General features: G+C 49.4%; 1 protein-coding gene across 1 annotated transcript in view; it reads right to left on the bottom strand.

Moving 5' to 3' along the window:
- TMEM117 (transmembrane protein 117) overlaps positions 1–10,746 on the bottom strand; it is a 2,258,187-nt gene extending 2,247,441 nt beyond the window's left edge. The window contains exon 1 of the mRNA XM_069228825.1: positions 10,399–10,746. The gene's annotated coding sequence lies outside the window, so the exon portion shown is untranslated. The remainder of the gene's footprint in view (positions 1–10,398) is intronic.
- Between the last annotated feature and the right edge of the window lie 8,069 nt (positions 10,747–18,815).

Consider the following 18,815-nt stretch of genomic DNA (forward strand, 5'->3'; position numbering starts at 1 on the left):
TGAGTCCCTGCGGGAGGCCTATAATCGCCCGGCGGAGAGTTAGTAAGAGGGTATCAAAGCCAGCTGGGGGAGCGTATGCGCATACGATGTTAATCAGCGACCCGTGCAATATGCCGGTCACCGTAACAAATCTACGGGGTCTGATTGTGTGGCTGTAACCACTATGGGTAGTGAGCGATGAAATAAGATGGCCACCCCCCAGGAGCCCCTCGAGAAGCCCGCGTGGAAGGCTTTGTCAAAGCCTCCCCGTGCTAGGATAGGGCAGTTAGTTCCAAGTAAGTGGGTCTCCTGCAGGAGGACCACCGAGGGGGCATACCTGCGTAGGGTGCTAAACACTGCAGTTCTTTTAATTTTATCTAGGAGGCCGTTGACATTCCATGAGAGAATCTGTGTCAGTGCGGGGGTTGTGTGTGCCATGGGTGCATTACGAGAACTCGAGGACCTGACCAGGGGCTCAGGGACAGGCCCGCTGATTGGAAGGGATTGGTGTGGCAGGTGTAGGCATTGCTATGGTATCTTATCACGAACATTTCACTAAGCCCTAACATGAGCTTTAAACTTCCCAACTTCCCCCCACCCCATACTTCTACCTCTGAAGCATCTGTCGCCCTAATGCCCAACGGGGGCTGCACAGTCGTATAGACTGCCAGCGAGTGGAGTGGTGGACCCCTCCTGTATGTCGGATCAGTTGCAGTTAATTAACGAAAAACCCACTGTCTATAATAAAGTCATTAGCTTGTTCGGCGTGGTGCCGTCGTGGGTGTGTTTCCGCCCCAGCCGCTCGGGATGTCATTCGGTTCCGCAGGCGCGGCCCAACGCGCAGGAGCCCAGTACATGTGGGACCAGTGTTAACTAAGTTCGGGGGACTGGCTCAAACGGTCCATTCCTCGCTCTTCTTTCGAGGTCCGCTCTCCGGAGTGAGCCACCGGCACCTCCCCCGATGGGGGGACCAGGGTCGATTGGGCGTCCTCATCTGCTTGGGCACCGGAGTTCCTCGGTCTTCCCCTTTTGGATCTGGTGCGTTTTCGACCTCTCCTCGTGGTTGCTTGTGCGCCTAGGTGTGATTCCCGGGGTCCCCCAGACAGATCAGCAGGTCCCCTACGGTTTCCGATACCTTCTTCCGTCAGCCAGACCCACGCCTCCTCGGGTGATTCAAAGAGGTGCGCCTTGCCAGCCAGGATTACCTTCAGGCGCGCTGGGAAGAGGAGCATGTATGAAAGTTGCATCGCTCTCAGCTTCTGTTTCACCTGTTCGTACGATCGGCGATTGGTTTGGACTGCGAGTGTAGTCTGGGAAAACCAAAATCTTCTGATTGTCCCAAAGGAGGTCAGGGAAGCACCTGACTTCTCTGAGGATCGCGTCTCGGTCTTTAAAATTGAAGAAGCGCGCTATCATGGGTCTTCGGGGGCCACCTGGAGGGGGCCGCGGGGCCAGGGCTCTATGTGCTCATTCGATTGCGAACCATGGCGAAAGAGAGTTCTCCGGCATCCAGGATTTAATCCAGTTCTCTAGGAATTCGGTAGCTTTACCATCTTCTGCTCCCTCTAGGATGCCAACGAATCATAGGTTGTTGCGTCTGGAGCGGTTCTCTGCGTCTTCCGCTCTGCGGTGGAGCTCGCCGGCCCGGGTTTGTAGCTGAGCCACCTTGGCTCTGAGGTCAGTCAAGTCGTCCTCTGTTTGTGAGACACGGTTCTCCACCTCCGTAATGCGGCCCACTGCATTTCTGAGATCCTGTCTTACGAGGCCCATCTCTTCTCTCACCTCTCCAATCTTTGTTTCCACCGCCCGTTGCAAGGTTTGAATTGCAAGAAGGATAGTATTGACCCCGTCTGCGGCCTGTTCGTCAGTCGGAGCATCTCCTCCGGTTCGAGGGACCGTTGGCGTGGTAAATTGGTCAATCTTCTGCTGGGATTGCTGCGCCTGTTTGGAGGCTCTGTCTTTGCCCATGTTGTCTGATGGGCCCAAGTAATTGCAGGTTTGGTCTATTGGGAGCAGTGCATATCTATGACAGGGATCTGTGTCTCTTGCCCATGTGGGCCTGATTCGGAGTGTTCACTCGGGGCGGGGAGATCCAGACAAGGGGCGATCGGAGGTTGTACAACGCCCAGGGGTGAGTGCACTAGGTTTGTCTCAAGTTCCTTAGGGGGGGGGACAGGTCCGGGGCATGGAGGTGTTTGGCTGTTGGGTTCCTCCGGGGTGGTGGTTCTCAATCGGGTGAACCGATTGTTGCCCTGACGTCCCCCCGGTGTGCCCGTTAGGCGGAGTTACTGTGTCAGTTAGATGTCATCCTCCATGGGCTGATGTCCCCCTCTGGGCACCGATTTTGGGACTTCAATATGGGGGTTCACCTAGGCCAGGGCCTTCGTCACTCCTCCTCGTCACCCCTGCCCCGCTCCTCTGCTCGCGCTCCACGCGCCGGAGCCGGTGTGGCTTCGGCGCCCCCCAGCCCGGGGGCGCAGTCGGCGGGTGGTCTTCCGAGGGGGGCCAAGGCCCAGCAGGGCACCGGGGCCTGGATCCCAGGTTCAGCCGCCCACGCGCGGCGGCGCGTAGTGCTGCCGTCCGGGGTTTCAGATGGCGCAGCTTTCCAGTGCGCAACCCTCTGCGCCGCCTACGCTCTGGGGCCACACCGCCTCTTACCGGTGAGTAAGTCGTCAGGCTCCAGGTGTCCAGTCCGGCGGGACACGGGGCCCCAGTCTATTCCGGGGCTTTTCGGCCCCGGAGCCATGCACCCTCGGCCCCACCGTCTTCTCGCGCGGCACCTCCGGGTGCAGTCCCAGTGGTCCTGGACGGATCCCGCCAGTCGGAATCGGCCTGTTGTTTGGTCACGCGACGACCCCGGGGCGGTCACTTCTCGGGCGCGGTCTGGTCTTCTGGCCGGTGCCGCCCCTGACGTCCACAGGCACCCCCGAGCTCCGGATTTCGAGCTCTCGGTGTCAGACGGCACCAAGGCACCCCTCGAGTCCCGGTTGGGACCACAGCAGGATCATATGCGGTAGTGGATTCGGGCGGATGACGGAGGGGTCCGGAGCACTCTTAGAGTGCGACTGCCATCTTGACACCATTGGCCACGCCCACCCCGGGATTTATTTTTTAATTGGGTTGTAATCAGTCTATATAGTTTTAGTCTACCCCACCTAATTTCAGCTGTTTCACGCACTTCTGTGCATCTATTAGATATATTCTTTATGTTGTGCGTTGCAATCCTCCATGGATTTATTTTTAATTCCACAATATACAATATGATTGCATTGGCTCCAGGTTAGTGTTTGTGTGATGAGAAGCAGAATAGTTTGACAATCACTTCACAGGGTTGGCCTTCAATCAGGAGATCAATAGATCCTACCAGTGCTTCAAACTATTTGGAAATTGTTGCCAGAACAGTAGCCATGATCCATTGCAGTTGGGGGGATTTCAAAGTGATCGCTATTAAATAGTGGTAACTTAGATGAATCTGGACTCTAAGCATTTCATGAAAGTAAGTATATGGTACAGAAGATGGCACAACCTCCATTTTTGTAAGACAAGTTTTTACAGCAGCTATGGCTCTCTGTACCCTCCCAATCAATTTCATGGAGCTTAACAAAGTTAGTGATATAAGAACAGATAAGCCAATTTAATTACAGTTACAGTATTGAAGATGTCCAACAATAAATTTCAACATTAAACCAGAAGTCTCTTAAAGATACACTAGTTTTACAGTGAATCTTCCGTCCTACCATACCTCAGCCAAAGAGGCTGATAAATAGCCCTTCAAGGGCTTCAGGGCATGAGGAAAGCACAATAATGAGAGTGGTTGGCAATCCAGACACCTCGGTTGGAAATGGCCTTTTCTGAAGGGGTCATCCACAGACTTTTTTTCCTTCTCCCTCTCTCTTTTTTGCAGAAGTCATTTTTGTTGGCTTTAGGACTCTGTGCACTTTACCACTGCTAACCAATGATAAAGTGCATATGCTGTCTCCCTAAAATATAGTAGAATAGGCATATATCCACAATTGCCATATTTCAGTTACTTATTAGTCTCTCGTAAAGTGCACTACATGTGCCCGGGATCTGTAAATTAAATGCTACTAGTAGACCTGCAGCACTGATTGTGCCACCCTCTTAGGTAGCCCACCCACTTAGGTAGCCCTGGTAGCCCTGCCATTGTAGAGCCTGTGTGTGCATTTTAAACTGCCATGTCGACCTGACATTTAAAACCCACTGCCAAACCTTAAACTCCCCTTTTCTTACATATAGGTCACCCCTAAAATATGCCCTAAGAAGCCCATAGTATAGGGTGAGGTGTAATTAAAAGGGAGGGCGTGTACTTTTAAGTTTTTCATGTTCTGGTAGTGATAAACTACTAAATTTGTTTGTCATTAATGTGAGGGCTACCACTCTTATGGGATAACATTGGGGATTCCTTATGACATTTAATAAGCTGTAATTCCTGATTAAGAGGAGGTAGATATGTCATGTTTAGTCCCTATGGAACTGTAATGACAAATCCTCTGTAATGGTAAATTCAGGTTTATTGTTATACTTTTGAAAATGACACTTTTATAAAGTTGTAATTTTCCTGCTCTTAGCCCTGTGTGCCTGCAGCCTGTCTCTGTTCACTTGCCTGGGATGAGACACAGCTGGGCTTTGTGTATTCCCTCTAGACAGCCGCACACAATGGGAGCTTAGGCGTGACTTGATGGGCCATTAACTGACTTAATGGGGGTGTGGAGCTAAACACAGCATCACCTGCACCTGAAAAGGCAGTGGCCTGTACCCTCACAATATGCCTAATGACCATGTACTGTCATTCCAGCCAGCTTGGAGCCAGGGCAGGGAAGCAAGGAGATTCTCTGCACTTCAAAGCCCTTCTTTGAATTCTCCTCCACTCCAGGTATAAGAACTGGTCTTCTGACCCTACCAACTCAGTACACTTCTAGACCTGTGGATACTCTGTCAGGAAGAAGGAGTGTTATGCTTCTGCTAGGACTGCCACTCAGCTGTACTGCTTCTTTGGAAGAACTGCTTTCTTGCTGTGCTAACCTGCTCCCTACTGCCTTCCTTGCCTGGTTGAGAAGGACTGGACCCACATCACTGGAGTCCTGAATAAGAGTGACTTCAAAGGCCTTGCCTCTTGTTTTTCGAAGTCTCAGGGACACAAAAGACTTGCAGCTCATCACCTACAGCACCTGGACTCTACTGACTATGAGTCTTGCCCTGCCAAGAGGTGCCAATCCAGTCTTGGTTCCTTGGAAGTGTGTATAAAGTGCTGCTACAGCCAAGAATTAACTCATTGATGCTGTTGTGCCACTTGGAACCAGTGCATCTTTATTAATGCATCGCCACTGCTATGACTAATGAAGATGTCACATTGCTAGCCGCGTGGCGCATAGCCTCCATTTGTTACGCAACTCTGACCTTGTGTGGCTCGGGACTGATGAATCCCCTACATCGAAAGGATTAACAAAGCATCATTTACCCTGCTCCTTGCACCGCCATCGACGTCAATGCAAACATAGTACTTTTTCAGCGGGCCAAGGCTGGTCCCTGTATCAAACCCATGCTCCATCGCGTTCAGTCTGACTTTTCAGATTCGATCCGGTCCAATGGAACCAGAAATTCCCAGTTGGCATTTTTACGCTTTTGAGGACTACATTTCATTTTATTCTTTAAAAAATCATATCTCACGTTCTACTTATTGGATTTTTGCCGTTTTGGTCTTGTTTTGTTCATTAAATTAAGTTCCATGATTCTAACCAGGTGTGGTATCTTTTTATGTGTAGTACAAATACTTAACACATTGCCTCTTACGTTATGCCTGACTGCTCTGCCCAAGATACCAGAGTTGAGCATAGGTTAATTTATGGTGTGTTTGTGACTTACCTGACTAGGACTAGGATTGTGATTCCTGCTTGGCCAGGGGTACATACCTCTGCCAACCACAAACCCAGTTTCTAACAACCACTAACACCAAAAACATTTAGGCTAGCAAAGTGAGATGCTATGTTCCCATTGGCATTAAAGAAGGAATCACTAGACTGGGATAAGGCTTGTAACTGACAACAGAAATTCATATAAGAAGCATCAACTCTTACGAAGAGAAGTTAGCTACAGTTACCAAATCAGAGGACTACGGTCTACATTTTGGTCCCACTAATCAGGTAGATCACATTAATTAATTAAATCACTAGTGAAATGTACTTAACAAGAAATTCAATTAAAGGTACAAAAACTACCAATGGGAGAGCCCAAGAACCTCCTATAGAGAGAAATAAATAGAACCATTGCCTGTCCTCTTCTATATGTAAAACGAGCCTCCAGAGGATGTGATGCCTTTTGCCCTGGATTCCCATTTGGCCTGCTCCACAGATGAGCTAAATGAGCTTGTCCTCAGGAATTCACACCTTTCCACCTAGACAGTAGTGTCCTGCTGCTGGGAGGCTACATACCTAAAGTTAAAATGCATCCCAAGATCCAAGTGTTCAAACAATCCCTAATCCAATGAAAGAGGGTGAGATCCTCCCTACAAAATTCCCTAAGTAGGATGGTAGGCCTCTACCATGCCACCCTCTAGATAAAAAGGACCCAGGGTCATTGCCCCAGTGGCTTCATTAAAGTGTTTGAAGACTGCCTCTTATTGCCTCAAAACCTTACAAAGAAAGGCTTAGTGAGAGCCACCCACAATGTCTTGCTCACAAGAGTGTACCAGTGATGGTGGTATTACCCAGAAGTGTATCCACATAAACAAGAAGGGTAAATTTGGCAACCCTCTGGCTCTCAAAATCTTTAGTACATTAAGTAGTTTACCATGGTGGCACAAAAGCAATCTTCCGAGTTTCTTAAGCGCCTTAGAAAATCTTGCCTTCAAAAGCACTACCCACCACCTTAAAGGAAGGGTGCTCTGATTTAAAGAGTGTGTGGCTTCTGTTGGAAAGTAAGGGCTCAAAAAGGCTCATTACAAGGTATCAGAAAGTCATCTATGGATCTAGCAGGGTGAGTAGAGATGCCACCTGAAGTTTGAACCCCAACTATATCAGCCAAACACAAGGAAATTGAGCTTGAAATATGGAGATAAGGCCTAAGTAAAGCAGAGGTAGGCCTAATATGTACGCAACAGGAGAATCCTTTATTTCGAGAATGAATAAATGTGTGCCAAGTGACAATGCATCATTGAAAACTGAGGGCTAAACCTACCAAGTCAATGGAGCTCAGCCCCCATGACCAAACAGTCATAGACAGATGCCCCCTGGGCTCAACATCCATCCAAGATCAGGAAAGGTGTGTGATAAGCAAGTATTCAAGCAGATAAGAAGGAGTCTCACAATTCAATGGATGGTCGAGGAGTGAGCTGTCTGCATTGAGGATGACATTACCAAAAGATTAACATACTTCTCACTATCCAGGAGAAAGCAAGCAAGATAATCTCACTGCCCTACAAGCTGAAAATATTGTGCCCTAAGATTTAGAGATGTCCCCCATCAAAAGTACAGGAGTGTTCCCAGAAATGAGTATCCAACATGGCTGGATGCAAAAGTGCAGCATTCAAAGACAAAACAAGCATGATTTGGGGGAATAAACAGAAAGCACAGTGTAGTAGGAGCTTAGAATGTAACTGGTGGTGCATTTTGAAACACAGAGCTACAAATGTATAAATAAACAATGGTGCTGTAGCCCAATGTCATTTCCATACACCACATTTTTCCAATGAAGTGGGCACTTTATTTACATCGACAAGCAGTTTTGGTGATAAAACTATGCAACACGCAAGCTATAACGTTTGTAGAAATCGAGTTTCACTGAATATTTATCATGTGTGCATCATCAAGTACAGTGCCTTGATTTGTTTTCATCCTGTTAAAATGTTTGTTTCCATCACACTTCAGATTTACAAAAAGAATGTGCTTTGTTTATGCTTTCTTAACTGCTGCTGTATTTTGAAAAATATCCCAGTTCATTTAAAAATATGTAAATGCTATTGTGTATTAGAAATAAATTGACATCCTACAACCTTTCCTTTCACACTCCCTGTTACCCTGCAAGATTCTCACATAGTTTACAGAATCCTTTATCTTCGCAGTCAGAGAAATAAAAATACACAGAAATCTCCACGTTTGAAAAAGTATCCTAACATTTGTCCTTTGTCTTCAAACGCACAGCAAATATGATAACATAAAAGCAAAATGTAAAGTCATTTATTTTGCTCATTCGCCTTCTAAGCTCCAGAATGGTTATTTTGGGGTTTTGCTTCTCCACGGGTGTAACAGTCACTTTCATGATGAGGGGAGTTCCCAATTACTTATACATAAACGGGGGGCTCAGCTTGTCTGCTCTTGGGTATGGGTATTACCAGAGGCTCCCTCACAATCCCTTGCACTGGGGGGCCCATACATTTTTCAGAAAATATGTACCAAGCCTAAGAGGACTCTCAGTGTAAGGCCTAGCAACTGCCAAATGCAGGTATAGCAGGCTCTGGTCAGGACCAGTGCAAAAAAAACAAAGTGTGCCTTCTGCTGGAAGATACTTTGAGGATGAGCAAAAAGGTTTTGTATGGAAAGTCCTCAAAAAGATGTCTGCAACGTGGCCAGGCTCACACAGGAACCTTATGTGAAGGAGAACTCTAGTTAAAAAAAAACAAAAAACTGCTAAAAGGCCCTTAGACTCAGGGACCCAAGGACAATACGGATCCCTGATGAGTAAGGGGTGCAAAAAAGTGAGCAAAGCCCCACAGGTTGAAGCATCCCAGGGTCGACTAGACAAAACAGACCACCCAGAAGCAAGAAAAGATCCTGTAAATAATCCTGAGCAGCACTGAGTCCTATTATAGCACCCCTACTCTAAACCCAGCGTAATAAACTTCAAGACCCTAGAAACCAGCTATGGGGAAGGTACTATGGTCGGGAAACCAGCGAGTCAAAGCTCATATACTGTGTAAGGCTTCCTAAGAGAAGAACCTCTAGCCATGCAATCGGAGACAAAAGCCAAAAAAAACACTGGAAAAGTCAGTGCAAGACCACATGGGACAAATGCGGTCTGAAGACTCAATGAAAATAAAGTAAGCTACAGCTAACAAAAATGCACCCTAAGCTCTATCCGCAACAGAGAAGCGACTAAGGTGCCTTAAGAATTCTGAGGAGACAGACTAGTGGGAAGCATCTGTCAAACTGATCCACAAGTTAAGTGGAAGAACTATGAGGAACGGCTTCCCTAATTCACAGCACATAGATGAGGTGGATTGAAAGTTAACAGGGTGGAAGACAAGCATGACTGATATGAGTTGGAGTTATGCTTGTGCCAGGATCTTCTTCGTTAACATGCTCAGGGCTGTTCAAAAATGTCTATTTTGTGTTCTACACGCCTGGAAATCCCACAAGTCGAAGCAAAGGACAGGACTTACTAGTACTATATTTCTTTCTTATTCACCATGCCCTGTGCACCCATTGCTTAATCTGTTCACAATGCAAGCACACACAAGAGGTCTGTGTTGACACAATAAATTATAGCACAGACCAGCAGATGACCATCTATGTTTTGACATCAAACACAGGCGGTGGAAGAACTGATGCAGAAACAAATGACAGGCTTAAATATACGGCATCTATATTCTGTTTTAACGAAATGATATATATATATATATATATATATATATATATACACACACACATATACACATATACACAAAAGCCACGTGATCATTTTTGACCACATATTCTGCATCACTGAAGAAGTCACACAGAGTTTTCTAAGTAACGTCTGACCCACCGGAGTTAGGTGCAGTGCCATAACGCCCCGCAGTGCTGTCGGGTTCCAGTATCATTCAGTGGGCGTGTATTTCACTGGGACAGGTTAAATGAATAGAGACCCTTAAGGAGTCACCTGGTAAAGTCTCCAGCCGCACCGCGGCAATTACAGATACGCTCGTGCATTCTTTGACATGTTCTTCACAAGCCAAAGCGAAGGTGGGGCAGGACCTCAAGCCACAGTTTTGACGCTGGATCTCAAAGGAGTAAACAACCACGCTGCCGGCATGACATAACGTCACTGTTATCTAGATATATTGTTGGTGTTAATAAGTCTATGGACCACAAAGTCCCTAAAAAATGATCCAGTTAGACGGGGGAGGGGCCTAATTGTGGTGTAAATGACAAATTGTGTTACTGCTTTTAACGGGTTAATAACCGGTCGGCACGTTTTAAGTGACCTTCTCTAGCCATCCTGTAAGAAGTATCAGGTTACTTGCGTAATAAGCTTATGCTTACGCCCCACGAGAGGTCATTCCAAAAACCCCCGTCATGTGGATACATCACAGCAATGTATAATAATAATGTATCGCCTACATTAGCAACATGATTACAGGCTGCCGCGCTTTACACTGCTCAGCCTCCCTTTCCTGCACACGAAAGCTGAATGGGATGTACTCACCGGGTCTTGGGCGCTACTATGCTATTTACGCTGCAATCTGGAGTCCTCTCGGGAGAAGGCTTCGGAAGGATGGCTAAAGCCCGCTTCTATTAATACCATGCAGAGCCGGTGGCATGCTGGACCGCAACCTCCCTCCCGGGCTCGGAGCAGGGGGCTGGGCTGTGCACGGCCTGCAGATCCAGGGGCCCGGCCGCGCACTGCGGGCTGTGGGAGCCTCGCTCTCTTTCAGCGCCCCTGCGCCACGGATCAACTTGGGACGGACGCGCGCGGTTAAAGCTGCGTTCCGGGCGACCTACAGCTCTGTGGGGATGAGAGACATTTCCATTAGGGAGGCACGCCACGTGATGTGCGGGAACAGAAAAGGACAGATTGAACGAGCTGTTACAACCAGACACGGGGACAGCCCCCCCCGGCTCCGCGCACTAGAGTGACGGCTCTGCGCTGCACCTGTCTAATACTGGACACCCCGGACTTTCTATACACACAAGAGGCCGGAAAGGACAGACTGGGGCTAAAACAACCGAGCATTGCAGAAATCTCAAATTAGCATACCAGCATCAACTTCCCGGTACTGACAGTTTGAAATTTAGAACGGAAAAGACGTAACTACACGTGCCAGAAATTAATACAAATAAAAATCCGAAACTGTAGGGAGCAGCGCCGGCTCGGAGTTTCAATAAGAGACGTCAAGGGGTAGGACTGAAGGTGGGGTTTTCAGTCGCACTAACTGCTTCTAACACATGAATCAATCTTTTGATTTTTCCCATAACAAAAAAGTGCATTCTGGTAGCGGAAGTCTTAGTTGGCCTCAGTTGGACGTACACATCTGATAACGCTTTGTCCACGTTTAGCCAAGAAGTGGCTTCGTGATGTTCGATGGCCACCAAATGACTGCGCGAACTTAAAGAACGGCCTTAATCTTCAAGTGACCCCATCTCAAGTGCGACATCTTCGGATTTTTTTACCCAACATTTCTTTGCATGCAGGGGGGGATTTTTGAGCCCAAGCTCGCAATAGTTACTTAGAAATTACACCTTCGAACCTCCAGTCTTTAGAATTTTTTTAGAAGGGCACACAATGAAGCACCTATGTTTACAAAAACAAATCTGAGGTAAGGCTAATGTTAGCAATTGGGCAACTAGTTAGCAGTCGGTTTACACCCTCTCCAAGTAGGGACCCTCACCCTACTCACGGTGAGGGAGTCACGCTCCTAAAATAACCCCTGCTCATCCCCTTGTAGCTTGGCACCATGAGTCAGACTTATCTCAGAGGCAATGTATTAGGTATTTGTACTAACACACACAGTAACACAGGGAAAACACTGAGGCCCTCATTACAACCCTGGTGGTCGGTGTTAAAGTGGCGGTAATACCGCCAACAGGCCGGCGGTAAAAAAAATGGGATCATAACCATGGAGGAAAACGCCAACACAAACAGCCACTTTAACACTCTGACCGCCACGGCGGTAGCAACAAACACCGTGGCGGTATCCGCCAACAGACAGGCGGAACACAATGTACACTATTACAAGGCACCAACCCGCCAGCTTTTCCGGGGCGGTACCAACGCCATCAAAAGCACGGCGGAAACAGTACACAGAAGGGAAACCACTCACCTCTCGACACCCAAGGAAGAACTAGGATGCCATGGAGCCCGAATTGCAGATCCTACCCATGTTTCTGTATCTATTAATACACCACAAAGTGGAAAGAAGGTGACGACGACGGTGAGTACTGCACCTAGCATACAGGGGAGGGGAGAAGGGAAAAGAGAGTGACACACACGCGCCGCACGCAACACCTCCACCCCTCACCCACAACAACATACACACACACATATTCAATAACATCACAGATACACCCCGTCACCCCCTTGAAGAACGCAAGGACAAAACAAAATGAGTTTAACTAGTGTAATATTGGAACAATCAGATAGATCAAGAGAGCAGCAAATAATCAGTACACACAAATATTTACAGCAAGTACAAAAGTCTGTACACTGTCCCATGAAGTGTCCGTGGACCAGTGGTCCCAAAAAGCATGGGTGAAGCCCACACATGACACCTGCCTCAAAACGGAGAGAACACTGCAGGGGCATCAGGTCGAAAAAAATCAGCCACCTCAGAGGGAAGGGGAGGGGTGGTACCTCAGCCGGATGATGGTACGACGCCACTGCTCCTCGAGGGGGCTCCATGCCCACTGCCTGGTCCTGGGGAGTGCAAAGCCACAGTCCCTCAAGCCTCTCAAGTGGGTGGTTTGCCCACTGCGTGGTCCTGGGGAGTGCAAAGCCACCATCTCTCAAGTGGGTGGTTTGCCCACTGCTTGGTCCTGGGGAGTGCAAAGCCACAGTCTCTCACGTCTCTCAAGTGGGTGGTTTGCCCACTGCTTGGTCCTGGGGAGTGCAAACCCACAGTCTCTCAAGTGGGTGGTTTGCCCACTGCTTGGTCCTGGGGAGTGCAAAGCCACCGTCTCTCAAGTGGGTGGTGTGCTCACTGCTTGGTCCTGAGGAGTGCAAAGCCACAGTCTCTCAAGTCTCTCAAGTGGGTTCACTGCCCACTGCTTGGTCCTGGGGAGTGCAAAGCCATAGTCTCTAAAATGGATGCCTTTCTCCACTGGTTCTGGAGGGGGCTTTGTGCCCAGAGTGCTTCATCCTGCCAAGGACTGGGTGAGTGGATGCCTTTCTCCACTGGTTCTGGAGGGGGCTTTGTGCCCAGAGTGCTTCATCCTGCCAAGGACTGGGTGAGTGGATGCCTTTCTCCACTGGTTCTGGAGGGGGCTCTGTGCCCAGTGATGCTGCACCTGGGGTGTAGCAGTTGACTTCGTCTCACCTGGGTGTCTTAGCCACGTGATATACCTGGAACAGGTAGCATGATACTCCATGGAGGCAGAGCCACACGCCATCCTTCGGCGACTTAGGCTGCCAATTGCTGGTTTGTGTCAGTGCTGGAGGTGGTGTCTCAAGTGGCGTGTCCAGGGTCCAGGATGTCACCTGCAGACTCTGACGGGTGCACACTGGGGGTGGGGCTGACGTCCGACAGAGTGACATCGGCTGTGCACATGGCGGTGCTGATGGTGGTGCAGGTGGCAGTGTCTGCAGCGGAGATGCTGCCAGTGCTTGCCGTGGTGCAAGTGACTGTTGTGGTGGATGGAGAAACCATACTGTCTCCGGCAGCCTCGGATGGCTGATCCTTGGGGAGGATGCTGCAGACTGACGTTGTGGCAGTGGCGGTGCAGGTGGCGGTCGGAGCGGCAGTGGTGACTGTGGTGCATGTGGCTGCTATCCCTGATGATATGGTGGTCACCAGCCCCTCACCAGGAGGCATCGTGCCCAGAGGTGACGTGCCCTTTGGCTTGTGGCCCTTCCCCATCTTGACAGTCGCTGCAGGGACCTTGGCACTGTCCACTCCGTGTTTGGGCGAGGCCTTGCTGGGTGGGTGGTGTGACTGTCCCCTCCTGAAAGCCGGCACTTTTTTGACCTTTGCAGGTGGTGGAATAGGGTGGTGCTTCTTTTCTGTCGGTGGCACACTGGCAGCTCTGATGGGTGCCCCCTTAGACCGTACTTGACTAGCAGGGACCAAAGCGGATGTAGATTTGGTGGCTGAGGTGCTGGGCTGGGATCTGGACATCCTGGCCCTAGCAGAAGGATGGGGGGGAGGTGTAGGGAAGAGGTTAATGTTAGCTAGGAAAAGGTTTTTTAGACACACTGGGTGGGAAGATGGAGGGGGTGTGGGAGTGGAGGAAGAGGTTGTGGTTGTAGGAGGTTTACGTCTGCTGAGTTTGGTTGAAGGTGCATGGGTTGGAGGCTGTTGAGAGGTGGATGGCTGTGAGTGGGTGTGTGCCTGCGTTTGTGTACTTTGGGAGGAGGGCTTACAGACACACTGGGAGAGGACACAGGGGACATGTGAATGGTAGTGGGGTGGTGACTGTACGTGAGCGGTGTGTAGTGATGGTCGTGATGGTGATCGAGGCAGTGGCTGATGATGTAGTGCATGCATGTGTGAGTGGAGACAAGACTGGGAGGGAGGTGGAGGACGTGGAGAAGGTGGACAAGGTGGAGGAAGTGGATGTTGGTATGTGTGCATGGGTATGGTGCTTGTGTGAGTGCCTGTGGGATGTGTGGTGCTTATGTTTTCCTGAGCCACTTTTGTGTGTTGATGTGTGGGCATACTGGTCTGATGGTGTGCTTGGGATAGGCTGAGGTAGAGGGGATTGGGTCTGGGTAGTGGAAGTTGGAGGGGGGAGGCTGGACACAGGGACAAGGGCTGCCATCAGTGCTGAGGCCAGAGCCTGAAATGCTCTCTGTTGAGCCGCCATGCCAGAATGAATGCCCTCCAGGTATGCATTTGTTTGCTGCAAATGCCTCTCAACACCCTGGATGGCATTCAGAATGGTTGACTGCCCAACAGTGGGGGATGTCAGGAGGTCACTAGCCTCCTCACTGAGGGCAGCAGGGCTGACTGGAGCAGGACCTGAGGTGCTTGGGGCAAAAAAGATGCCCACCCTCCTAGGTGAGCGGGCACGGGAAACACACTGAGCGGCTGCTGGGAGGGTGGTGCTGGTAGGGGGGGTGGCGGCTGTACCTGTTGTTTGGGTGGGCACAGAGGTGTCTGCCACCGCCAGGGAGCTTCCATCGGAGGAAGAGTCGCTGTCGCTGGTATCCCCTCCTAACCCCGTTGTGGAGCTCCCCTCGCCCTCTGTCCCACTGGTGCCTTCACCCTCCGTGGATATACCCTCCAGGGCCATGTGGGATGCAGCTTCCTCCGTCGCCGGTGCCTCTGCTCCTCCGCCAGATGATGCTAATGCACACAAGGACAGGGTGTCAAAACAAGAAGTGGGGGAAGACAGAAAACGCACATGGTCAATGCCAGCAACACCACTACCGTTGGCGGACACAACACACAGGGAGCATCCTTATGCACTAGGCCATGCACTAGCAGTTAGTAGGAAATTCACCAGGCCATGGGGTACAATGCCTTATACCATTTGCTGCACACCTAGAACCCACAGGAGCCTGCCCAGTTGTAGATGCCCACTAAAAATATTGGGGTTGGAGTGCCTCAGAGCCTGCCCAACAAGGGACCTACCCTGCCAAGTTCACCCTGGCCTAGGGGAACCCACCGCCCACGCCCCCCACCCACACACTTCATAAAGTGCGCAGAGTCAGCATAATGACACTGTACTCACCCCCTTGTGGCTGCTGTTATGGCCTCAAGCGCCCATCCAACTCCGGATATGCCACCGGCAGGACCTGGAACATCAGGGGGGTCATGGTGCGACGGGCACCCCTTCCTCGTTAGGAGACAAGCCCCAGCTGGGCCTCCGCCGTCTTCTTGCTCCAGCGGCACAGGTCCTCCCATCTCTTGCAGCAGTGGGTGCTCCATCTGTGATAGACCCCCAGGGTCCGCACTTCCTTGGCGATGGCATGCCAAATACCTTTGTTCTGGTGGGCGCTGGCCTAGAGGAAAGGTACAGGAGGAAAGGACATTACTCACCCGTCCGGACCGTCAGACTCATTGCCTACCAGTTCCCACCCATGCCCTAACGCACATACACTCACAATCCTCACATGCAGCCCTCAGCCCCCACACATGTATCTTCCATCCACACCACTCCAAACAGGCATTGCGCACGCATCATGCTCACAGTGTACTCACCTGTTTGTCCGTAGAGTAGCATGTACTGGGGGTGGACCCCATCCACCAGTTTGTCCAACTCCTCTGTGGTGAAGGCAGGGGCCCTTTCCCGAGACACTCGAGCCATTGTCGCTTCCAGACTCAGGTCACAGCAGCACTTGCAGTGTAGGTCCCCTCCTGTTGAAGGTCAGGTATCAAGTGAGTGAACAGATAGAAAATGGCGGTCACGTCCACAGCAGTGTGTACCTTCACCGCCAGCATACATCGTCATTGGCTCCTAGAACCCATAGGGTCCAATGATAACCAATGCTGAATTGCGCGGCGGTCTTTGACCGCCTACCTTGACGCCGCACAACGCCAGCGCAGTTACCTAATTTCCCCTTGTCCCTCCTCACAAGTCAGGCAGCCGCCATTTCAGGGGGGCACCTGGCATATGTTTGAAAATGTGTTACTGGCAGTGGTAACTATGAACCTACCACTGGCACTAAGGCCACTAACTAATTATATGTTCAGTACAGGTCCCAGTAAATTAGCCCCTTGCTCAGCCCTTGGTAGCTATAACCGAGCAGGCAGGCCTAACTTAGGAGACAAGAGTGTAAAGCATTCAAAAACATCAATACAGTAAATAAGTGAGACACAACACACAATAAACATCCCACACCAATTTATAAAAATAGGTTATATTTTTATGAGTAGACACTAAAACGACAAAAGTCCAATGTAGGGAACCAGAGATATGAATTTTAAAAGAATAAACTCTTTCTAGCGCTTAGAAACACAAAGTGCCAACTCTCTTAAAATTCTCCAAACTTCAGGAGGTGTTTCCTGAAGTCCTCCTTGCAGGTACAAAAGGTTCAAAACACAAATACAAGAGTCTGGAATCTCCGGGTGGGTCCTTGGAACCAGAGATATGAATTTTTTAAAGAATAAACACCTAGTGCTTAGAAACACAAAGCGCCAATATTACTAAAATTCTCCAAACTTCTCCAATTTCAGGAGGTGTTTCCTGAAGTCCTCCTTGCAGGTACAGAAGGTCCAAAACACAAATCCAAGGGTCCGGAATCTCCTAGATGCTACTTGGAAAGGTGGACCACAATTCTCGCAATGCACCTGGCCAAATCCTTAAAAGTCCACTGGATGCACTCCAGGCTGGGGACTTTTGCTGGGGATGATGCAGGTGAAGCTCTGTTAACCTGTAGCTGCAAGGGGTCCACTCCTGAGTCCTTCTTTAAGCAAGGCACTGTCCCCAGGGTTGTAGTACCAGATTGTGCAGCAGACGCAGTTCACTTAGAAGTGCAGGCCAAGGGTGCAGATCCAGATTCCAGCAGGGCAGTCTTTCTTTCTCTTGTAGTTTCAGGCAGCAGATCTGAAAAGCTATGCACCTCTCACATATTTATTCCCAGCTCCTGGGCATCAGAATGGGGGGAGCCCAACCAATAGAATGCAGAGTGACACCCAGATGCATGACCACTTCATGCAAAGTGTGGCATATTCCCGCCCCAGAAAGCACCATTTTTCCAAAATCCATGATGTCTGAAACTAAGAGCTGACGAAAACATCCTCCAGTGTGGCTCATTTCCATAGTTCTCCTCCTTCTAACATCTCCAAATTCCTTGCTTAAGCCTAGTATCTGGCTGAGGGCTCCAGAAGGTGGGGGTTAGGTGATCTGGCATTCTCTCCTGTCTTGCTCTCCTTTGAGGCTGTATGTTTTATTACCCCTCCCCCTGCTCATGCATTCCTGTGTAGCCCCCGAGCTGCCCTTCACCAGATATGCTCTCCCCTGGACAGCCACTTATCACTTAATCAAGCAGCTCTGCTAATCCTGTTAGCACTGACCAATCAGAGGGGACAGTCAAAAGACTGGATTTTGGCTTACAGAAAGAAAAGCCATATAACTTATTTTCTGTACAAGTTGTGATAAATTCACCAATGTCAAATTGCTGGATTTATCAAAACAAATCTTTTAAGTCCTTGAATTACTTTTCTGCACTTTTCCCTACTATTATTACCATGAAAATACCATATAGCAATGATAGCCTACGAAGGCAAGTATCTATAGTGGGGGAAAATGAAATGATCAGTTTTTCCCTTACCTGGGTTTATAAAACATCTTTTATAAGACCCCTGCTTATGGTTACGTGACCCCCGTCCCTGGGATACCCAGGGGAGATCCTGGGGGTACCTAATGTGTGAAAATAAGGTAGATCATCATATTTAAAGTGCCCACAGCACCAAAGTCGAATTGGGACACCATTTCTATGTAAATGCAGTCTGCAGAGTCAGGCTGCATTTTAAAACGACAGAAAACCTTCAGCAGTGCCCACATGGAAAGGGCAGCAATTCTGCTGGGTCTCTACTTCCATGCCCTATTATGTACGAAGGTCTTATAGGTAGTTGGCACCCCCCTTGCCACATTGGTTACTAGGGACCTACAGGGGCTGTCATGCAGATGGTAGGAATGTAACTTTTAAAGACAGGCTGCAAGGCAGGTCTGCATTCAAAAGGACAGGAAGCACACAGCAGTGCACACATGCAAGTGCAGAAATTCTGCTGGGCCTCTAATCTCCATGCCCTATGATACAGGGGCTTATAGGCAGATTGTACATCCTTGCCCCATTATATACTAGGGACTCACAGGGTCTGTCAGGACAATGAAAGGGTACCCTAATCCTTAGTGTACTCAACTATAAGTGTGTGTTTTAACATAGCACTGGCCTGGGTCTGGCTAACAGAGTCCAGGGCACAGTCAGAGTCAGTTATCATCAGCACCAGGCAGCAACAAAAA

The sequence above is a fragment of the Pleurodeles waltl genome, chromosome 4_1 (genome assembly GCF_031143425.1).
Source record: "Pleurodeles waltl isolate 20211129_DDA chromosome 4_1, aPleWal1.hap1.20221129, whole genome shotgun sequence".
Taxonomy (NCBI): Eukaryota; Metazoa; Chordata; class Amphibia; order Caudata; family Salamandridae; genus Pleurodeles; species Pleurodeles waltl.